At 51.0% G+C, this 23,324-nt stretch overlaps 1 protein-coding gene and 1 pseudogene across 3 annotated transcripts in view; one reads left to right on the top strand and one right to left on the bottom strand.

Annotated features, from left to right (window-relative positions):
* The window catches only part of ERGIC1 (endoplasmic reticulum-golgi intermediate compartment 1), a 109,799-nt gene that overhangs the window by 74,221 nt on the left and 12,254 nt on the right, over window positions 1-23,324 (bottom strand). The window lies entirely within an intron of this gene.
* LOC309623455 (serine-threonine kinase receptor-associated protein pseudogene) lies at window positions 18,699-21,855 on the top strand (annotated as a pseudogene). The gene has a single exon. The product of its transcript is annotated as a serine-threonine kinase receptor-associated protein pseudogene (transcript).

Below are 23,324 nucleotides of genomic sequence, written 5' to 3'. Positions count from 1 at the left end.
GCTCCCTCCTTGGGTAGCTCTGAGGGGGGTCCATGTGTCAGTACGGGGAGAGTAGTTATTTAGCGCAGTGCCTGGCCCCACGAGTGAGTGCTCACCGCTTTACCCGCTACTACGAGGCTGCAGGGTGTGAGGCAGAGAGGACCACAAGCATCTTCTTCTTCCCAAAGGAGAACCTCATTCTCCCAGCTCAAATCCCTCCAAGGGCTGCTGCAGCAGAGGTGGCACCAGTGGATCCAGGAAATCAAGTCAGAAAGAGGGGCACACTGAGGTCCCCATGGGTCCAGGATGAGACAGAAGGTAGGGGATCCGGAGACCCAGGGTTACAGGTGCTTCACATGGTGAGGAGTTCCCCCCCCCCCCGCTCCTCCTCCTGCCCCTGGGATCTCTGTGCCCACTCTGCTCTCTTCCTGCCTCTCCCCGACTGGCCTTTCCCTCTGGACTCTGCTCCAACTCTCTTGACCTCAACAGCACGGAGCTGAGATTCTGAGTTCCAGAAAGACTTGGAACATTTTAAAAATATTTTTTATCTGGGCTCAGCAATGCAAAAAAAAAAAAAAAAAAATGCATGTGCACACATGCGCACACACACCCAGCATCCAGAAAGACCCACTAAGAATTTTCACACACAGGTAGTAAAGATTTACCAACATGTGCATGAAGGATCAACACCATTTTTGGGACAGTAGTTATTCTGGGATGGAGGCGGGGATGCATCAAAGATGGAAATGTGAAAGCAGGGGAAGAGGAATATGGGGGCTTAAGGTGTGTTTCTTAAAATGGGGGGAAGGTATGGATTAGTCTCTATGCTATTTGATATGCCTAAAATAGTGTATGCAAAATTTTTAAAAAGCTTAAAGTACCAAAAAGAAGTCAGATGCTACAAAACAAGAAAGAATGAATTACTGACACACGCGACATAGTTGAATCCCATAGATGTTACACCGAATGAAAGAAGGCCGACACACACATACAGTAGGAGGCTGTTTATGTGACCTTGAAGGATGGACAAAACTAATCAACGGTGAGGAAAGCCAGGAGAAGGGTTCCCTCTTGGTTGGGTTACTGACCAGGATGGGGCACAAGGGAGTCTTCCCAGGGACTGGGAACGTTCTCTGTCTTAATCTGGGGAGGTGGTGGCATGGGTATGTATGTAAAAAGCCATTGAGCTGTACATTTTATGGTGAGCTACACCTCAGTTTTAAAATTAATTTAAAATTTAAGAAGAAAGAACATCAAATCATTGGCCAGGTTTGGGAACCCCTTGCACTGGCTTAGAGTAAAATTAAAGAGATGGTTTTTGAGTATCTTTCTATACCAACTTGATGTTTGATTCTGTCATTTATGCATTTATCCATACCTCCTCTGGGGACAATCTTGATCAAGGTACAAAGGCAGATACACAGGGGAAGTGTTCCCAAGCCCAAGGGACATGCGCAACCAGGTGGCAATCCTGGTTCTGCCCTTTCACGCTCTGTGAGCTGGGCTAAATGACGTCCCTCTCTGAGACTCAGTAGTCTGATGAGCAAACATAGTCAGGATTCAACAAGATGGTGTTCAGCACTGTGCTGGGCACATACTAGGTACTCAAAAAAGTGGGACCTGTTACTATGGTTCATGCTGTCATCCTCTAGAGCAGTGTTTTTACCAACTGCAAGTTATGACTAGGGAGTTGAGAAATCAACTGAGTGAGCTGTAACCAGCATTTTAAAAAATGCTACAATAGAATAAAAAAATAGCTGTTTGCATTGCCTGTATAAAGGAAGCATTGCTATGCTGAGTTTTTACATGTTGTCCACTGGGTTGCAATATAAAATGTATTTCTTAGAAAGGGTAGATGTCAAAATGATTAAGAGCCCTGTTCTATCGAACCCCACGCAGCTCTGTGACACAGCAGATACCACCTCAACATGATAAAGCCTGGTTCTTGGAATTAAGTAGGAATAATAATATAGTATGAGAATAATTCTTGTATCTCCTAGAAAGTCAGATGTTTGCTTTCTTTTTTTTTTTTTAAGCCAACATGTTCTGAAGTTGAGGGCAGATCAGGGACAGCTGGCCAGAAGAAGTGGCTTCAGATCTGGGCTCACAAAGTCAGATCTGAATTCCTGGGGCTAGAAGAAAGAGGTGGGCCAGGCAGATGGAGGGCTCACGGCCGCCCAGGCTGACGGTGTGGCCAGCTGGGCCCCAGGGCCCTTGGTCTCCTGCCCCTCAGGGAGGGCTAGATGGCTCTGGAGGAGCTTCCGTGGTCCGGCATGAGATGGTTTTAGGTGGAACCAGGGCAGGGCAGCAATTAACATGAATCACCCAGTGAGGGAGTTCCTCCCACTCTACTTCTCCATCAATTCTCTTGAATGAGTCTAGAAGAAAGTCTCATTTTGGTTCCAGAGGGTCTTTTAACACCTAATAATCTCACTTTTTAATAAACCGAAGAGCAGGATTCAGGCTCAGAACCATCTACCAGCAACAGCCCTAAGCTCGAATTTTCTTTGAAAGTCACTGCTTTGAATTTTATGGATACTTTGGGTTCACGGCAAATGACATTGGTTTTACCTTTTCCGTTTTACCTTTTCTTTTTAACTCACCTATTCGAATCTTTAAAGTGGGTCCATATAAATAAAATAGAAATTTTATAATAGTGTGGGTAGAGGTAGATATGGCAAAAGTGTGAAGGTGGCCCGGGAATGGTATAAATTTGGCAGACGCTGCTAAGGACTTCCCGAATCTGTGGCTGGTGAATCCTACCGTGCCTTCGTACAGCCTGACATCAATGGGCGTCACTAAAGGACATACCCTCTGCTGATTTAGCGGTGACAGAACTCAGGAGAGAAGAACCAGAGCCCCTTAAGGAAGGGCAAAGTCAAGGCCAGACAGCCAGCCAGCTGCGGAAAATTCTTCAAGGAAACGGGATTTTTCAATGGAAAGGTGCCTACCTTCGTGCCTTAGAACTCCCGTCACCATCACTGGGCCTTTCTGCAAACACGTACTCATTTGCGCAGTCTGGGTGCCATAATGAAGTCTCCATTAGATTTTTCCTGCCATACTTCTTTATCTTCCCCCTTTATCTAGTGCCATCCTTCTCAACCTTTTATTTCATGATCATCTGAGTCTTACAGAACAGTTGCACAGAGAGCATAGAAAGTTCCCACACACCCTTCAGCCAGGGTCCCCTCATGTTCACATCTTACAGAACCAGAGAAAACCAGAGAAAAATTCTTGAAACTAGGAAATTAACCTTGGTATAATATCATTAAGGAAAAGACAAACTTAATTAGGATCTCACCAGTTTTTCCACTAATGTCCTTTCTCTGGTCGAAGATCCAATCCGGGGTCCTCCTTAGTCTCTAATCTGTGACAGTCATGCATCTTTCCTAGTCTGTCATGACTGTGACATTTTTGAAGAGTGTTTGTCAGTTACTTCGTAGAATACCTCTCAAACCAGGCTTGTCTGATGTTTTCCGGTGATTTAAGTCAGGTTGTGCATCTCTGGGAGGAATCCCACAGTGCTGTGCCCTCCTTAGAGCCCCACATCGGGGACATGATGCCATATGTCTTATCACCTGTGCTGTTAGCCTTGATCACTTGGCTAAGATTCGATCTGCCAGGATTCTCCTGGCAGTTACTATTTTCCCACTTTGTAATTACTAAATATTTCGGGGGAGATACTCTGAGACTATACAAATATCTTGTTTCTGCTTTAACTTCTGCCCACTAATTTTGGCATCCAAAATTAGTGGGTTTTAACTGAAATAATTATTACTGTGGAGTTTTAATGGTGACTTTCAAATTCTATCATTCTTTCCACATTTATTAACTGGAATTACCTGTGCCCTATCTCCTTTTTAATGGTCTTAAAAAAAAAAAAAGATCTTGGCAGGAATTTACAAAGTTTCCAGTGGGCAAACCTGATTTTGCAAGAAACCATCTCTTTCTACGTTTCCACTGAAAAAACAATCCACTGCATCCCAGGCCTTTTTCCTTTTCATTTTTTCTCTTTTCTTCTTTCTTTCCTTCACCTCATCCTGCCCCGCTCATCACCCTGATTTTCAGAGCTGGGGAGCACCAGGCTGCTCTGGCAATGTCAAAAAACCCAGCTATGCAACGTCCACGGAGTCTATACTGGGCTGGAAATTCACACCTGGGCCTCAGCACGTGCTTCATTTACCAATCCTAAGTGCCTACTGTGTGCCAGGCCTGTACGAGGCACCTTAACCTAAACACGCTCTAATCTTTACACCAACTTTAGTAGATCAGCGAGCTGCTTCCCATTTTACAGATGAGGAAACTGAGGCTCATTCGTTTAGCTAGCAAACGTTTAGTGTCCACAAGCACCAGGCACCGTTGATAGTGTTGGGGAAACGAGAGTGAACAAGACAGGCAAGGCCTATGAACTGAAGAACTTGTGTTCTCATGCAGGGGACAGAGCAAAATGGAGTTGGGACTGTCCTGAAGTGTGCTAAGAGCTACAAAGGAGCACACAGGGTGATTTGAGAGCGTGTGATGGGGACGCTTCAGGATGAGTGGTCAGGGCAGGACCTCTGAGCAGAGACCTGAGGGGAGGGAAGGAGCCGGCCATGCCAAGAGCCCGGGAAGGGCATCCAAGCAGTGGGGGCAACATGGGAGCGTGGTCAGTCTGGTCAAGGGGCAGCAATGCCCACATGGCTGGAGCACAGGGAGTGGAAAAGGCCCAGGATGAGGTCAGCAACGCGGGGGGAGGACGGATCACGCAGGGCCCTGCAGGCCAGGGAAAGGACTCCGGATTATTCTCCGCAGTAGATCTGCGGCAGCGTGCTGAGTGCCCAGGAGGGCGAACTGCATTTCACCCAGAGTGACCCCGGCGGTCAGCGACAGAGCCAGGCTCCGGCCGCGGCTGGCCTGGCCTCCGTCTGCCCCAGCCAGGCCCTTCCTCCTCCACACAGCACTGGCCCAGGCCCTCAGGCAGGGCTCCAAACACTGTGAAACTCAGGGTCTGGCTCTGGAATATGTTTTTGTGCTCACTGAGACACACGGGCGCGGCCAACGCCCTGGCTCCTTCCTCACACGAGATCACTCTGGGTCTCCTGCTCAGGGAGGACCTGAGCCCCGGACCATCCCCCTGCCCTGACTGGGGGACCCACACTCGGCACCAGCTCCCACTCAGGCTGGCCTCGATTATGCCACGCGAGCCTCGGAGCAGTCTGTTTCTTTCGCAGTTCTGTGATTTGCACGCTCTGTTCCCATTGCTTTATCTAGCAAGTTCACGGTCACGCAGCTTGGTGCAGTTAAGGGCCCAGACTGGGGAGCCAGGAAGCCTGGGTTCAAATCCCGCCTCTGCCACTAGCCAGGTGACCCTGGGCAAGTTAGCTCCCGATATGTACTATGTTATTCATAATAACAGAGCCTATACCCACCTCACAGCGGTGGTCACGAGGATTAAATCAGTTAATAGATGCAAGAAGGCGGTGCAGGTGCCCTGAGAACGCTGCCTCAGGGTTAGCTATTCCCATCATCAGCATCAAGGCCCAGGCAGGTCGGCCCACCTCCCGCATTGGAGTACCAAGCCCACTGCCTCATGTAGCTGTGAGCTCCCTGAGGACGGGGACAAGGCTGCTTCACCTGTCCCTCGCCTCCCTGGCACGCAGGAGCCTGGTCCTGAATAAATGCTGTTTGTTGAAAGAATGAATAGGTAATGGACAAACACGTAGGAGAATGGGATGGGTAAATGTGCGTCAAAAGTAAGATTAAAAGCTTGCAATTACCCAGGACAAATACTTTCAACAAGCACCTCTGGCAGAGCCGGGGGATTAAGACAAGGCCTGTAGGCACAGCACCGCTGAAAGGCAAGAAACACCACAGGAAAAAAAGCAACAGAGATAACCCGGCCAACAAATAGTCAAGAACCCCAAAGAAATGACTCTGGAGAGAGGGAACCTGGCTCCCAAAGCCCAGAACCACCACCTACTGGCCGTGCTGTGGTCTTGGCGAGGCCACCGTGTCCAGCTGGGCCGGCTGTCTGTCCTGCTCAAGGACACGTGACAAGAGGCGGAGGGCGAGGGCTGCAATCTCGCCTGCGCTCAGCTGGAGGAGGTGTGAGGGCTACACTGGGCTCACAGGGGCCCCACCCGAGGGGCTTTTAGCGTGATTCCCCACAGAGGTGGGCAGAGGTGACCAGCAGCCCCTGGAAACCTGCATCAGCACCCTGAGCCTCTGTTCCAACCTGCAAAGCTCAGCCAAAGACAGCAGCTGCGCCTCACCTCCGTGACACTTGTTAACTTCCACGCTTTTTGTGCCCAGTGCCTAAAACAATGCCTGGCACGTAGGAGGTGCTCAGTGCCATCTGCTGAATGCACGAATGAATGAACGGGCTAAGGTACCACCCCATCCTTTCCCTACAGGCAGCCTGACGGATGCAGTGGGCTCAGACACTGGTAGCAGGACCATTAACCCTAGTAAACTCTTACACTCCTCAGTCTGGAAGAAAACAGAAAGGGGGAGAGAGGGCGAGGCTAACTTCGGGCTGGAATGCAGCCCTTTTCAGTCAGCTGGGAATAGCGATAAGGAGGTGGCCATGGGAACCATGGGAATTGGGAGGCGGGGGAGGGACGGGCCCCATTCACACAGTGCAAGGAGGTTAAGGTTATGGCAGTGGCGGAATGCGGGCTGGGTGTGGGGCTGGGCCTGGAAGCAAAGTTCCTGAATGACTGGCTAGCCGAGCCGGGGCCTCGGTTCCCTCTTGGGAACCTGTACAGCCAAGAGCAGTGTTTCATCAAAACAGGAAAAATCATAGAGGAAAAATGCTCATGTAAGGGGACTGGTATTTACAGGGAACAGCCCTGCCTCGACCCAAAGCCTGAAAGGATAAACTGGGGGTGGGGGGGACACAGAAAGGGGCACGCAGGGGAGCAGAGCCATCCCAGGTAAGGCCACCCACTGCCCACCCAGGTCTGGGGGATCCTGGGAAGCGATGAAGGGGAGCCTGGGCTAGGTAGGTGGCAGAAGGCAATGTGAGCTTCAAAAGTCACAGCCTCAGAGAGGCTTCTCCGGGGCCCAGGCTCTCTCTGGCCACAGAACCTCCTGACCTGGTATTACCCGTCCAAAGTGCTTCAGAAAGACGGACGTGCTCTCCCTGCACAGGGAAGTGGGGACTCTGGCCCAAAACACCTGGCAGGCAGGAGCCTCACGATCTTGGGCAGATCCCTCACCAACACCCAACCCTGTTTTCTTTCTTTGGACAAGAGGACACTCCCACTCTTGTCTGTAGGGCGCTGGGAAGGTCAGCTGAGAGTATGAACTTGGACCTGCTGGGTACACAGTAGGTTTTTCCTGGGTTCCTCTGAGCAGCCTGCATTACCATCATCATGATCACATGACAGGCAGTGATTCGGCAAAGGCTCCTGAGCCCCACCCCAAGCTTCCAGGACATACGATCCCGCCATCTGCGACTTTCTTCTGTACCAACACAAGGATTCTCGTCTTGCTAAGTGCAAGTCATGAGTCGCTCCTCTAGTGTGTGAGTAAAGGACCCGGGGTGTGCAGTAGTGCATCATCACCCTCACCTGCACACTGAGGGAGGTTCTTAACGGCTCTGCTCGTCCCCTTCAGTCCAGAGTGAACTCTTCATGAAGATCTGCTTCAAACGCTTCAAGGGCCAAAGGCTTCTTAGAATAAAGGTCATCTTCCTAATCGTGCCCTATGAGTCCCTCACGGCCTGGCCCAGCTGAGTCCTCCAGCCTGGGCTCTCCCCGGCTCTGTCCTGCCGCCACTTCCACATGGACAATGCTACCTCCCTACCTCAGGGCCTTTGCCCATGCTGTTCCCGCCACCTGGGCCTCCCTCCCTAATGAACCCCAAGTACCTTTCAGACAGCCACTGAAACATCACTGCTGTGAGGTTTCCCTTGACCTCTAGAAGAATCCCCTGTGTTTTTCCTGCACAGACCTCATATCAACTGATAAGTACAAATTTAATTGGATGTTTGATTTAATCGCTGAAAATGAAGACTGCGCGACAGGAGGAGCTATATGCCTCTCGTTCACCACTGGCCCCCCAGGTGCCTAGCACAACGAGCAGCATAAATATTTGTACGTAATGAGCGAGTGAATGGACGAATGAATGAATGATTGAACAAACAGCCCAGGGAATGAAAAGTGAAAAGGGAAGTAAAGCAAAGAGCAGGTGGAGAGACCCAGAGTCTACTACCCCCACTCTAGGAGCTACAGAGGAAGGTGGAAGACGAGAACATGGGGAGGGAACTGAGTCATACATGAGGGCTGCCTGGGGTCCTCGGAGTTGGTGACCAGGTGGCCATGATGGAGTACTTGCTGACAATTCACAGGCACTATTTCATCTTGCCTCACACAGTGCCTGGGCGGGGGTGGGGGGGTGGGGTACTAGCCCATTGTTGCAGATGACAAAACTGAGACCCAAGGGGATGAAGGACCTGCCTGGGATCCCACAGCTGGGAGGGGGTGGGGTCAGGGCTGTGACTGCTCATTGCCACACACCATTGTCTAGACTCTAGTCTAGTTCTAGACTCAAGGGGGCAAGTCTCTTATTCCAGGCATCCCTGCAAGAAAGTGAAACAAATTTATAAGCATCTCCCTGAAACTGCTGGAGCAGAGATGCTTTTAGCAGGTAAGGATGGTAAGAAGGAATGAAAGGGACTGTCCAGGCCATCAGCTGAGAACTTAGCCCAGCCAAGTCCAATGCCAAGCGTCTCATCTGCATCGGTCCATTTAATCCTCAGAACAGCCCTAGCAAGCAGGCACTATCATTAGGATCATTTTACAGATGAGGAAACTGAAGCTGAAAGAAGTTCCTGTTATTCCTAATCTAAGATGCTTAACACATTGCAGATATTCTCTTTAGTGTATTATTCTAGTGAACTTCAACATACATCAGCATGTTCCTCAGGTCCACTAGTGGCCTTGGGAGCCCAATGTTATGTTCCAAAATGCTTTTAAATTCCCCATCTGTGAAATTCCTGCTGTGGGGTTTTCAGGGGCCCCAACCCTTGGCTACAATTCCCATGGCAGCCCATCTGTCTACAATGTGCTTTAGGCATTTCATATGCATGGATTCAGCCTCAGGCTGGCATCCACGGTCTGACAGTCTTGTCTTCAGTCTCCTTGAGGGTGTGAATAAGGACCAGTCACCCCATCAGGGAGAACACTCCCCCACTGTCTTGGGAAACATACTGACCCAAGCCAATGGGCTTTTAGTTCCCCTTTGTCCATGCCCCAGGGAGTTTTTACATTCACTCGATCCCCTTCTCCTTCCTAAGCACCGTCCCTGCTCAAGAACCTGCTATGGCTCCCCACTGCCTGATGCAGCACATGCAGACCCCAGGCCAGGCTCCTCTGGGTGGTCTACAAACCAGGCCTACCTCACCTGCCCGTTGTATCCCCTGCCCTTTCCCACACGGCTATCCCTTCCTCCCAATCTCATCAGGCTGCAGAGCCCCTCGGGTAGAATGCCATCCCTTCCCCTGATCCCAACCCGACTCCTCTCGAGTGTCCCTCCTCCAGGAAGCCCCCCACTCCCTGTTTGTGCACATCCTGCCTTTTGCCTTCTTTTCTACTGAGGTGCCGTTGCCTACGTGGCATTGACTCTCCTCCGGCCTGTATGAACTGACCCCACCTTTCTAAGAGGATTCTTTGCTTCTTGAGAGGGAGGCTCAAGTCCGCCCACCTGGACTTGGCGTTCCAGCCTTGCCACAGCGTCTCCAGCCTGGCGGCTAACCCAGCCTCACTCTCAGCCCAGCTTCTCACAGAGAAGACATGCTGCCCACCCCCTGGGGACACGGGGACAGGGGGAGGGGGGTCACTGATAAGGCACCTGTCTTTTCTCTGGCCTCAAGTGCTGTCAAGTTCCCTCCTGCCAACAGGCCATGAACTAAGTCACCGGTCCACTGTCCTTTTTGTAAATTGAAAAGGATATGACTTGCAATTTAATAAGCGACATTTGATTAGTTGAAGGTCAACATTTCTAAAACATCAAGTCCATGTGGAAAATGTGAATCAAAGAGGCCTCTTGGCAGAAAGACTGGACACCACAAGAGCCAGCGGCTGCTGGCCCGGTCCCCGCCGGGCTGCACCCAGGCCCGTCTCTGCAGCGCAGATTTGCAGGCTGCCCACGGCACAAACAGAACCCAGCTCCCCACTCAAACTTGTCCCCACTGTGCTGAGGGTCAAGGGCACACTCTTCATGGTGCCCCCGACGCATTCTCCAGCCAGTTTGCCAAGTGCTGACAGTTGACTCCTGCCTCTGCCTTTGGATGGGCCTGGACCCCTTGCCCTGGCATCTGCCCAGCTCTGCTCATCACAAGGCCTCGAGGTGGCACTAGGGGAGGTCCTCTCAGAACTCCGCACCAAGGTAGATCAGAATATCCCCAAAGATCCCTGGACGTTCTTGCTCAGATAACTCTTGATAGTTTAACTGTCTATCTTCCCTGTTGGAACGGAAGCTCCTTGAGAGTGGGTACCATGTCCGTGGGGTTCAGCTCCACACACCAGCACCAGCACAGCGCGTGGCACACAGTAGGTGCTCAACGGATAACAGTTACATGAACGAACGAGCAAATGAGCAAGGAGGGCGCTGGATGGACTGAGACCACCTCAGCAGACTCGCTTTAGGGAGAACTTCTGGCGCAGCCAAGCCACCGGTGGAGAAGTGAGGGGGAACGGAAGAGGCCGTGTTGCCTGGATCAAGCCCAGGTGTGGGAGGCAGGTGGGTGTGCTTCCTCTCTCACCCCCGCGGCCCTCCTGGAAAGCAGCGTGACCATCCCTACCCGGAGGTGTCTCCTGGTGTTCTGAGAAACGGCCACGCGGGGGAGGTGGTGGGGGGGTGTGGTGATCTCTAACGCCCCACCCCACTGCTGCAGCCACCTCCACACCCGCCCCGCCCCCGTGGGAGTTCCAAAGTCCAGCCTGCCCCCTCAGTCATTTCATCTCTAAAATGGGGGCAGAGCAACCCTGATCCCAGCATCCTAAGACTCCTACCTCAAAGGAGATGAGAAGACACTGCTGTAAATTACTCACAGGTATCTCTTTTCTTTCTTAAATTGCTTTTGTAACAAATCCCATGTGGAACAATAGCAACAAATCAATCCTCCCCAAATCCTAAGAATGTTACACTGACCAACCAACCCACCGCCTATGGCATTTTCACAACCACCCTCTGAGGTGGGTACCACTTTCTCTCCCCATCTCACAGCTGAGGAAGGGAAGCCTGCAGAAGTAGATGATTTGGCTGACTGAGCAAACAGCAGGGCCAGAGCGCAAAACCGGAGTCCCTACTTGGGTTCCCCCCCTCTCCTGATCATTACAACTCCCCAGAGAGGTTGCTTAAAATACAGAGGCCGGGGTTTCCCTGGTGGCACAGTGGTTAAGAATCCGCCTGTCAATGCAGGGGACACGGGTTCGAGTCCTGGCCCGGGAAGATCCCACACGCCGTGGAGCAACTAAGCCCATGCACCACAACTACTGAAGAGCCTGCAAGCCGCAACTACTGAGCCCGCGAGCCACAACTACTGAGCCCGCATGCCACAACTACCAAAGCCTACGTGCCTAGAGCCCGTGCTCCGCAACAACAGAAGCCACGCAATGAGAAGCCCGCGCACCGCACCAAAGAGTAGCCCCCGCTCGCCGCAGCTAGAGAAAGCTGCGCACAGCAACAAAGAACCAAAGCAGCCAAAACTAAATAAATAAAATAAATAAATTTATTAAAAAAAAATACAGAGGCCGGGGCCCTGATTCCCCATATCACGATCTCTCGGTGGGGCCGTGGGAATCATCTGAACAAGCAAATTACCCCCAGCCAGCTGGGCAGACTGTGACTCCCTGGGCCTCAATTTTCCCATCTGTGAAAGGGGTAACTCCTCTCCCACAGAGCCGCTGTGGGTGATCAAGGGAGGGAAATGCTGGGTAAGTGTGCTAAAAACAGCCAAGAGGTATCAAGCAGAAGGTCCCACTGAGGAAGACGCTCTACTTTGGGTAGCCTGACCAGCCCTTCCACTTCTGGAGCCCTTGGGGCTAGAAAGGGGCTCTAAAGGCCAGCATGCACTGCCGTGGCGGCTGCAGCTGTGACTCTTCTAGCTGCTTCCACCTGGGGCAGTAGGAGACTCAGGAGTGGCTCACACGTCATGGAGCCTGCTGGGCCCAGGGCACATTCCTACCCATTGTGTCTTCTGTGCAGTATCTTTCAGGCGACAACAGCACATGGCCAACCAGTTCAGCCTGTGGGAGGGTGGACATCACATCCGCATCCCACGTCTCTACACTAGGGAGTGACACCGGCTGACAAACAGGTGGTTCTCCTCAGGGGTCCTCACCCTTGGTCAAGTCCACGTGCCCCCTCTCCTCCGGGCTGTTACCACCAGCATGCTCGAGCAGTTGTACCACTGCCACCCGCAGGGTCAGAGGCCCAAGTGGTGGCCCGTATCGAGGTTCAAGCACAGAAATACCTGTGCCAACTAAGTAATCATCACGCCACACGTACTGGTCACTTACCATGGTGGGTGCCGTGCTGAGTAATTTAGCCGAGTTATCTCATTGAAGTTCTACTGTCCCCCAGGGGGAAGGTACCGTCACCATCCCCGCTGATGATGTGGGTAAAGTGCTAGCAAATCAACTCTGCAGGTAGCAGGGCTGCGGTTCAACTCCAGGGAGACTGCTCATTCACTGTTCAACACGTTTTTTCAGTGTGCCCGTCACTGCCCTAGGCCCCGGGGACCCAACCGTGACGAAGGCAGAGCAAGGCACTGATAGCCTGGTGGGAGACTCAAGAGATCAAGCTCTCAACCCTGGTCTCCATTGTCTCCCAAAGGCCACTGGCTCTTTCCAAAGGGAGACCTCCCTGACTGGCTCCCTGGTGTCCACTGTTGGCATGAGGCCTGTAGGAGGTGGTCTGGGTTAGATGACACTGGCCTGCAGGAAGCAGGTCCTGCCAGCTAACCCACCGACACGTGGCACCTGGGCAGACTGCGCCAGCGTTCTGAAAGATTAAAAGCCATTTCTGAGTCACTATTCCTTCCTTGTGGGGTGGCCTTAAGAGAATCTTTAATCATTGGGCTCAAAGTGGAGGCATGAGAAATACAATACTGCCCCCTCCCCTCAACGATAACAATACACCTGATTCTGATTCTCTGGCACTTTCCTTTTGGCCAGTGAAGCCTGGGAGCCCCATTCTTCTAGAGGCACTGGAAATCCAGATTTTTATGTGAAATCTCCTAATTTGAAATGCTGGCATTTAACTTTAAATTTTTTTTTAAATGTGAGGACCAAATAATCGCATCTGTGATTGGACAGAATTTGACCCCCAATGCTGCCAGTTTATAATCTCTGTCTTAGATCAAGTATGACAGGAAGTTTCATAAATGGGGGAAGGAAGTAGAGGCGTCATGACACTGAATTAGGACCTACGATGAGCCAGTAGCTGTGGGAGGTGCTCTCGACTCCCAGCAGTAATCCTGTGAGGTCAGGGTTCATGTCCCCAGAAGGCAGGCTCAGAGAGGTGAAGTGAGCTGCCCAAGGACACACAGTGAGGGGGGCAGAAGCACCAGGATTGGGACTCAGATGTGCCAGGCTTCAGAGCCCAGCTATCCCAGGTCTGCCTGGGACCTCGCAACAATGGCTCTAGAACAAGCTAAGTCCCGGGCAGCTGACTCTTCATGTTCCAGTGAGTGTGAGGCAGGCAGAGGTCCAAGTCAGGTGACACGTCTGTGTGGCCCCACTGTGAGGGGCCTGACCCAGGGAGGGACGGGTGGGGACGGGGCAGGGAGGAGGCGGGTGAGTGAACCCTCTCATTCCTCCTTTGACTCAGGGTTAACTCAGCTCTGACAAACCACCTGGCTTTGAGAGTGCCCCAGTTTCGAAGCTCGGCCAACCAAAGCCAAGTTGGGGAAAATCGGGCAGGGCAGGACAGAGAGTGGAACCAGCCCAGCCACCTGGCTCGCAGGGTGAATCTGGGCGGGGCTCCCAGCTCCAAAAGGCAGGGCCTGGCTCCACCCATCTCCATGCCCTCCCAGCTCCCGTGTTTACAGAGTCTAATCAGCCCGGAACCTGAACACATACCAGCCTTCTCATCTGTAAAATGGGGTAAGTAAAAGCCCTCACTTCCTGGGTTTGTTGTGAGAACTGAATAAAATGATAGATTTACAGTGCGTAGCACTGTGCCTGATGCCCAGGAGATGCTCAGTAAGTGTTTACTTCTATCACCACCCTCTCCAACTGTCCAGCATCTGTGGCTTCTCACTTCCCTCCTTCCAGAAACATCTGACTGCAGAGGATGGGTCAGGGCTAGCTCTCTGCACCAAGAACAGAGGGCTCAAAACCCACAGCCACGTCATCAGGAACGATTTGAGGACCTAACACTCACCAGGATGCAAACACTTCTGCGGTAAACTAGAAAAAGTATGGGATCCAAGTGCAGAAAAGCTGCGCTCCTGTGGCCCCTCTGATCTTCAGTGTTCTCACTTGCAGAGAAAACGATCATCCCCAGACCACACTCATCTTCCAAGAGCGTTCTAAACTCTTAAGCCCCATGTGACGCTTTCATGATAATCATTATTAAGTTAATTAAGATTTGTGGTACCCAATCCCAGAGTTACACTTAAGTCATAATGGGGAACCCCTCTTCAGGGTTTCCCAGCTTACCTGATCCTAAGAATCACTGAGGACACTTTGAAAGATGCAGATTCCCAGGCCCATCTGGACCGGACTTGAGGGTGGGGGGCAGGACAGGACCCAGGTGATTAGGGAAACCTGTCAGTTCTAGAGAGAACAGGATTACTTGACTGAAACTGAAAACTGGGCACCTTGAATCTCCACAGTCAGGTGATCTAACAGAAAGTATCATTTTCTGGGGGTTGGACAGTCTTGACTTTAGGGGCTGGCTGTTACTTTGATGGCTGTGTGACTCTGGGCCAAGCCCTCAACCTCTCTGAGCCTCTGTTTTCTCAAAATGGGAACAATTAGGCCTAGGCCCCTGGCTGGGGTGAGTGTGGAATATCGGATGTCTGCTCCCTCCCAGCTTCCCCACCTCAGATTCTGGGGGCTAAAGTGCCATTTCAAGCAAGCGGAGCTAGCAGGGGTGAGGGGAACCTGGTAGCCTCCCGTTAGGACAGGCAGCTGGCCACCCATTCCCACTTTGGGCAGGGCCTGAGTAATGTCAGATTCCCAATTCCTCAGGACACATTCGGTAGGGAACATTTCCCATTCCCACTGTTAGAGAAATAAATCTTTTCTGATGCACTTATACTCTTAGAAGAAAACTAGAAACATTTTTCCAAACACAAAGAGATATGGCAACAAAGCATCCAATCCCAGAAGATCTGGACCACTCTGTCAGGTCTCCGGGGTCTCATCTTGTCTGAGATCTGAGCTGTGGGAGGCGTGAGGTTGGTGGAGCATGGGCCCCACATTCCACAGATTTAGATCTGATTTAGATCTGATTCTCTCCTTCCTTCATTTAATAAATATTTTCTGAGCACCTGCTGTGTGCAGACCCTGGGCTCAGTACCAGGATCCAGTGATGAGCAGAGATTTGGTCCCCGCTCTCAAGAGCTTAGACTCCAGCGAGACAGACAGATGTCAGGTGACAAATGGCACACACAGATCACTGCAATTGTGCTAAGTGATCTGAAGGACATGTCCAGGTGCGATAAAAAGATACACACAGGGAAGGGATGGGGGGGGTGACCCAAATTAGATAAAGTACGCTGTCTGGGAAGATCTTTTTGGAGGGAGGGCACTAGTTGGCCAAACTAATCCAGCGAGCTACCCTCCGCAAACTCGTTATCACCTGTCTCCTTTTCCTTCCTCCTCAGCACTCACCACTGTGGGCAATAACCGTCTGTGCAATTATCTGTTCACTGTCATTCTGCCCACCTTCCCCACTACCCTACAAATGCCACGACAGTAAAGACAATGTCAGTCTTGTTGTCCCTGGAAGCCTCCCCAGTTAACCTCTGAGTGAGTGCATGAATGGATGAATGAATGAACCCTGCTTCCCCGAGCCTTGTTCTCTTCATCCCCACAAACGGGAGTAACAATACCTTTGGCCCTGTTGCTGGGAGATCCGGGGCACACTGCCTGTATTCAGTGAGTGGGGCTTGGCGCTGGCATAACTTGGAATGAGTGGGACATTGTGGGAAGGGATTTAGGAGCAGGAGAGGAAGCCGGACTCCTCTACCCTGTGAGCAAACCACTCGTGGAGTCCACCCGAGTCAGGACTGCAAAACAACTTCAGAAAGATGGGCCAGGACATACGGGGAGCCCTCCCCTTAACAGCCGGCAGGTAAGTAGTTCCCCAGGGAGAGCATCCACTGATGCAGTCCCCACACAAATCCTGTGTCACCCACTGGGCCAGTGAGTGGGTGACAAGTACCCAAGCGTGCCCAGGGTCATCTTCTGATTTCCTGGCTCCTTGAAGCAGGCGTGGGAGACAGGCATTCCTGTGCCAGCACAGTCACGTGTACCAGGCAGGTGATGGGTGAGAGGGGCAGAGAGATGAGAGAGCAGCATGAATACACATGACCCCTGCCCACGTGGTCGCACCTACGGCGGTAAGCCTTCCCCGACCAAAGATGGCAGCCAGGGACAGTGGAAAGGCCGCGAGTCCTGCAGGGGAGCCGGGGGTCATGCCCTGCTATGGGCCTCAGTTTCCCATTGGTTAAGTGACACCATTAGTTCCCCTCATAGATCAAGGTGGAAACTGTAAAGTCATGAGTGCTACGAGGTGACAGGTGATTTCATCTACCTCTCTCTACAACAAGGTTTGGATTTGCCTGTGCACAAATTGTGTGCTGACTGTCCCCTAAGCCACCATTTCCCAAAGTGTGGCACCTATGCCACCGGTGTGACCTGTGTGATTTCAGGCCATGCGGGGACCTGGTGGTTAAACGGCATCAGACTTCACAGTTAGAAGGCCATTCCCTGTTCAGCTCTCATTTGAGTGTTCCAGAACATCAAAGAGAATGTCTCGAGGCAGTGCTATCCGGCTGTCATCCTCTCGTTTCTCTACCACTTGCTAACATCCCTTTTTTAACAGACCCAGCTACTGTAGCACGCACCAGCTAGCTAGAACGGAACAGGCTTGCAATTATTTGTATCTATTTGTGGCAGGTGATACTGCTTTTCCATTTTCAAAGATGTTATGAAGTTACCTTTTATAAATAAACATGTTAAATTCAAAAACTGAGTAGTTTCCATAAAAGTTATTGAGTAAATAACACATGTTGTTTAAGAACACACCCCCAAATTAGGGAGATGGTACCAGAATGGTGGGAGATTGAAAATACTGACTGCAGTTACCACCTCTGCCAGTGACACATGTATCAAGGCCCGTCCTTTTTTCTTCCTCCTGGGTCCACGGCCCAATCAGATCTCCTGACACCCCCTGGAGTTGGGTGAGGCCAGGTCCCCGGGGCAAGGCAGAAATGACAGCACCACATCCAGACCCTCCACGGCCTCCCTTTCTCTCCCCGCACTGCCGGGCCTCAGAAAGAATCCAACATCCTCTTGAGAAAGAACCACAAGACGGAGGGCAGGGTACCTGCGAGGGGCATAGCATCCCCACCACCTTGGGAATGAATTTCTGTTGTGTTAAATCACTGAGATTTTCAGGTTGTTTATAGGAATTAGCTGACTTAGGCTAATACAAAGGGGCCATCTCTAGTCCAGTTTCTATATACCAGCCTGACACCCTGGTGCTTTTCTCTGTAAATAATAATAACTGAGCACCTAACAGATGCCAGGCATAGTCTGAAGGGCTTTACAGAGATGAGCTCAATTAGTCCTCATGACAGCGCTGGGACCCAGGCACTATTGAGTAGTGGGCTTATTATCATTCAGTGAGGCCACTGAGACCCAGAGGGCATCTTGCCCAAAGTCACACATTTGGGAAGTGGTGAAGCCGAGACTTGAATCCAGGACTGTTGGAGATGCACAAAGCCGTTACTTTGCCACAGTGCGACGCAGCCTCTGCTGAGCACATCACCCAGGAACTGCTGTGCCCTGACTACGTGCCAGTCCCTGGGCTGGGTCCTGCAGGAGACGGCACAAGTGACACTGCCATGGCCTGGAGCCCGGCAAGCCAGGCGGGAAGGGAGCAAGGGAGGCGCGTGGCACAGAGCCGGATGGAGACAGGAGAGTGCAGTCAGGGAGGCCTTCTGGAAATCTCGGCGCATCACCATTCCCCAAGAACAGGGAGGGCGGAGGAGGTGGATAAGGCTTAAGGCTGGCCCAGGAGGGTGGGTGCGATCTCAGCCTGCAGAGACAAGTGGAGAGATGCGTCTCATCGGAGCCAACAGCCACCTCCTGAACCCACAGGAATTAGCCGGGGCCAGGCCTACCACCCCGTCTACGTAAGGAGACTAAAAGACCGTGGGATGAGTCTTTAACACGCTTCCCTGGATGGTGCGGGCCACGGCCGCCGGTTCTCCGGTTCTCCCCCTCCCTCCCTTTCCCTCCCTTGACAGCAGTGGATCGGTTGTCTGTCACAGACTCCCTGACCCATCCCTAACCCCTTTCTGACCTCAGGGCCACCGGACTGGCCTTTTCGCGTTTCCGGCCCAACCCCAGAGTCAGGGCGGGGGGCGGGGGGGGGGGAGGGGAGGGGCCTCGAGGAGTCGGTGCCAATTGGAGCGAAAAGACCAGACCACCCTCGGCTTCCCCTCCCCTCACCCCGCCTGATCGCAAGGCTCGCAGCTGCTGTGGCAATGAGGCCGCTCACCTGCGCGGGCCACACGTCACACGCAGCCTGTGGTGGATTTGGCCTTCAGTGGCATCACGCCTTACAGCTATTGCCTAATCAGTGCTTGCAAAGATGGTAAACCTATGCTATGCCAGGGAGATACAGGAGACTGGACTGCAACATTTTGGGGTCATAAGGGTGCTGTTTGGAATGCAACAGTAAATAAGGATGCCACCAAAGCGGCTACAGCAGCTGCAGATTTCACAGCCAAAGTGTGGGATGCTGTCTCAGGAGATGAATTGATGACCCTGGCTCATAAATACATTGCCAAGACTGGATTTTACACAGGATAGTAATTACTTGTTAACCGGGGGACAGGATAAACTGTTACGCATATATGACTTGAACAAACCTGAGGCAGAACCTAAGGAAATCAGTGGTCATACCTCTGGTATTAAAAAGGCTCTATGGTGCAGCGAGGATAAACAGATCCTTTCAGCTGATGATAAAACTGTTCGCCTTTGGGATTATGCTACTATGACAGAAGTGAAATCTCTAAATTTTAATATGTCTGTTAGCAGTATGGAATATATTCCTGAGGGAGAGATCTTGGTAATAACTTACGGATGATCTATTACTTTTCACAGTGCAGTAAGTTTGGACCCAATTAAATCTTTTGAAGCTCCTGCAACCATCAATTCTGCATCTCTTCATCCTGAGAAAGAATTTCTTGTTGCAGGGGGTGAAGATTTTAAACTTTATAAGTATGATTATAATACTGGAGAAGAATTAGAATCCTACGAAGGACACTTTGGTCCCATTCACTGTGTGAGGTTTAGTCCTGATGGAGAACTCTACGCTAGTGGTTCTGAAGATGGAACATTGAGACTATGGCAGACTGTGGTAGGAAAAACATACAGCCTTTGGAAATGTGTGCTTCCTGAAGAAGATAGTGGTGAGCTGGCAAAGCCGAAGATCAGTTTTCCAGAGACAGTGGAAGAGGAGCTAGAAGAAACTGCTTTAGGGAATTCTGATTCCATCTATAGTTCAACTCCTGAAGTTAAGGCCTGAGCATCAGGCAGATGTACACAACTTATGGACTAACACAGAGAAAAGCATCAGCCTCCAGAGTTACTCTCTGCTTAAGGTAAACACGAGCAGTAAACAATGAGGACTATGAATTAGCTCCAGTGCTGGAACTAACCAACTTGGTGATACCTGTAACTGAAAACACAAGAGTATCAGCTTAAGGCAGATGGAGTTACACTCTTGTAGTACGATGGTCTGTTGTCTTTTTAATGAGTATGTGCAAACCAACCCCCAATTTCTCTTATTACAGTTAGATTTCTTGTAGCTGTTTATGTTATTATGAGAGGGAAAATATATTGACCTATTTTTCTGACTTGTCCCTTAAAGCAGAAAGCCATTTTTTTTTTTTTTTTTTGCTTTAGTTATAAAGAAGAGGGAGAATACATGATAAAGTAACTGGTTTGATTTCTCTTTCATTGTACACTGCTTCTGAACATCTAATTGTTTTTAGTTGTCTAAATAAAATGCCTAAAAATAAAAGCTTCCCTGGGCTGGATGAAGTACTCCCGGTTCTTTCAAGGCTACTCTTATGGCTCCTACAGCCCTCTTCTTTCAGAGGGCATGGGGCGTAACGGAAAGATTGCGGCGTGGGGGGCCAGACCATTCCACACCCCGATACCTCCTACCCCCTCAGAAGCGATACGGGTGCCCAGTGCGGTGCGGCCTGCACCAGCGGAGCAGAAAGAGTCACTGCTAACGGTGAACACGTGAAACTGCACAAGGGATTCTAGACACTGGTGGTCCGCTTTCTTACAGGAGGGCCAGCTGAAAGTGAAGATAGTCAGGAGAAGGACCGCTGATCAATAAGGAGTGATACAGCGGGGGCAGCCCGGCAAATGCTGCCTGATCCAGCTGAAGGGCAGTGCCACCAGTGACGTCATGTGGATGCCAGGTACCCCTGACAGGATGTGCTGAGAAGAGCATTCCACCCACTTTCCAGTCTAATCGCGAGAAAACGTGAGACAAACCCAGTGTGCGGGACGTTCTACAGGACATTTGGACAGTGTTCTTCAAGACTGCCAAGGTCATGAAGAACAAGAAAGACTGAGGGTGGGAGGAATTGGGAGATGGGGATTGACACATATCCACTATTGATACTTATGTATAAAATAGGCAACCAATGGGAACATACTGTATAGCACAGGGAACTCTACTTAACGGACTGTGGTGACCTAAATGGGAAGGAAATCCAAAAGGGAGGGGATATATGTATACGTATGGCTGATTCATTTTGCTATACAGTAGGAGCTAACACAACATTGTAAAGCAACTATACTCCGATAAAAATTAACTTAGAAAATAAAATAAATAAAATTTTAAAAAGAAAAAAAAAAAAGAAAGACTGGGGACTTCCCTGGTGGCGCAGTGGTTAAGAATCCGCCTGCCAATGTAGGGGACACAGGTTCGATCGCTGGTCCGGGAAGATCCCACATGCCACGGAGCAACTAAGCCCGCGCGCCACAACTACTGAGCCTGCGCTCTAGAGCCCGCGAGCCACAACTACTGAAGCCCGCGCTCCACCACAAGAGAAGCCACTGCAATGAGAAGCCTGCACACCACACCGAAGAGTAGCCCCTGCTCGCCGCAACTAGAGAAAGCCCGCACGCAGCAACGAAGACCCAACGCAACCAAAAATTAAAAAATTAAAAAAAAAAAGACCGAGGAACTGTCCCCAACCAGAGCCTGGGGAGACGTGACCACTGAATGCAATGTTGGATCTTGGATTGGATCCTGGAGCAATAAAAGGACATCAGTGGAACAAAACTGTTTTTAAATTTTATATTATTTTGAGACTTTGCTTCTTCGGGGCACACTGGTCACCCCATCTGGCTGTGAGAGCTCTCTACAGTCTGTGGGCTGGCAGTGTGCTGATCTTTTAAAGTTTCTTTCCCTACCCAATCCCCCCCTTTTTGGTGAGGTTTCAGTGGGGTCTGTTAGGTGTGCATCCTGCAGCTTAATTGGCTTAAAATGTACTCTCCTTTGGTGTGATCTCTTTGGGGGCCAATTGGGAGAAAGAAAAACCAACAGTGTAACTGTTTTGATACTGGAAATTGATGTGTCCTTTTGAAATAAAGAACCAGTCCCTCAAAAAAAAAAGGACATTAGTGGAAAACAGGTAAAATCCAAAATAAAATCTGGAGTTTAGTTAATAATAACACACCAAAGTCAGTTTCTTAGTTGTGACAAATGTGGTAATGTATGGTGTAAACCATGGGGAACACTGGATTGGAGGTATCTGTACCATCTTTACAACTTTTCTGTAACTCTATTCCAAAATAAAAAAGTGTCTTTAATTTAAAAACAAGAGAGACGCCAAATACCAGAACTAAAACATAAGTTCCGTGAGGTTGGGGTGGGGGGGCAGGAGCTGTCTGTCTGGCTCAGTGCTATATCCCCAGCTTCGAGAACAGTGCCTGGCACACAGTAGGCCTTCAAGAAATATGCTCAACGAACAAGTGACTCCACCACCCCAGCCTGTTCCTGGCCTGTTGACTGGGGCTCCAGAGACCAGCCAGAGAAAGGGCAGGATGGCCAGCCCCACCTGCTCCCCACAGGAAGGGCTGCACCCCTCTCCCCGCCTCCCCAGCAGGGGCTCAGCGGTCATCTCCTGTCCACAGATGTACAGTGTCACCTAGATACTGGAAATGGTCACCTAGGCCCAGCCCCCTTCTCAGGCAACCCAGAGCCCCCTTCCCCGCCAAGGTTTCCATGGCAATAAATTGTAAACACAACTAAGTAGACAGCAGCTGACATCGGGGGTTTCCATGGAGAGCCCCCCAAAATCGAGGCAATTATGCTCCCCTCTGGGACACACAAGTGTGGTTAAGAAAACCAGCTCTGGTATCACAGAGTGTTCCACTTGCCTGTGGTTTGTGTGACCTTGGCCAAGTCCTGTCCCCTCTGTGTCCAGCATCCTCATCAGGCAAATGGGAATGACACCTGGTTCCTACGTGATGTGAGGATGAACTGAATGCAGGAAAGGCCTTCAGCCTGGCACTTGATAAATGGGCACTGTTGGGGGCACTGTGGTCACAGCACAGCCCTGGGAGGTCACCTGAGACACCCTGAGGGCTGAAGGTTTTAAGGGATCTGGAGAAGGGAGTGCCACTCAAACTGAGCTTTGGCCAGCCCCGGGACTGCTGAGGAGGAAAGACAGGTCCAGCGGCAGAGCTGGCAGTGCCACCCTAGCACCGTCCAGAGAAGGGAAGCCCTGGCTGCCAGGCCTGGAAGAATCGTGCCCCGAGGATGCCTCTGCCCAAACCTGGGGGTCCCTCGACTCCTCTGCCTCCGGCTCCGAGCCCAGACCCACCAGGCCACCTCCCGAGAGTCCAGGGGCACCGCCCCAAGTCCTGTCCACCCGGCGAGTGTGTGCTGGTTCACTGGTACGTGAGACACACAGGCTGCATGCCGTCAGCCACAGGCCATCATCCGCCCTCAGAAGGCTTTGGTTTGGCCCAGCATAATGTTCAACAGCAATAAAACTGAAAGCAGTTACTAATCATTTTCACACAATTTATCAGACTTTCATCATTTCTTTAAAAATTGGGTAATCTGTACGGCAACAA

This window comes from Balaenoptera borealis (genome assembly GCF_965194805.1).
Source record: "Balaenoptera borealis genome assembly, chromosome: 2".
In the NCBI taxonomy this organism is placed as follows: Eukaryota; Metazoa; Chordata; class Mammalia; order Artiodactyla; family Balaenopteridae; genus Balaenoptera; species Balaenoptera borealis.
The sequence above is the reverse complement of the archived record's forward strand: the minus strand, read 5'-3'. Positions and strand labels throughout refer to the sequence as shown.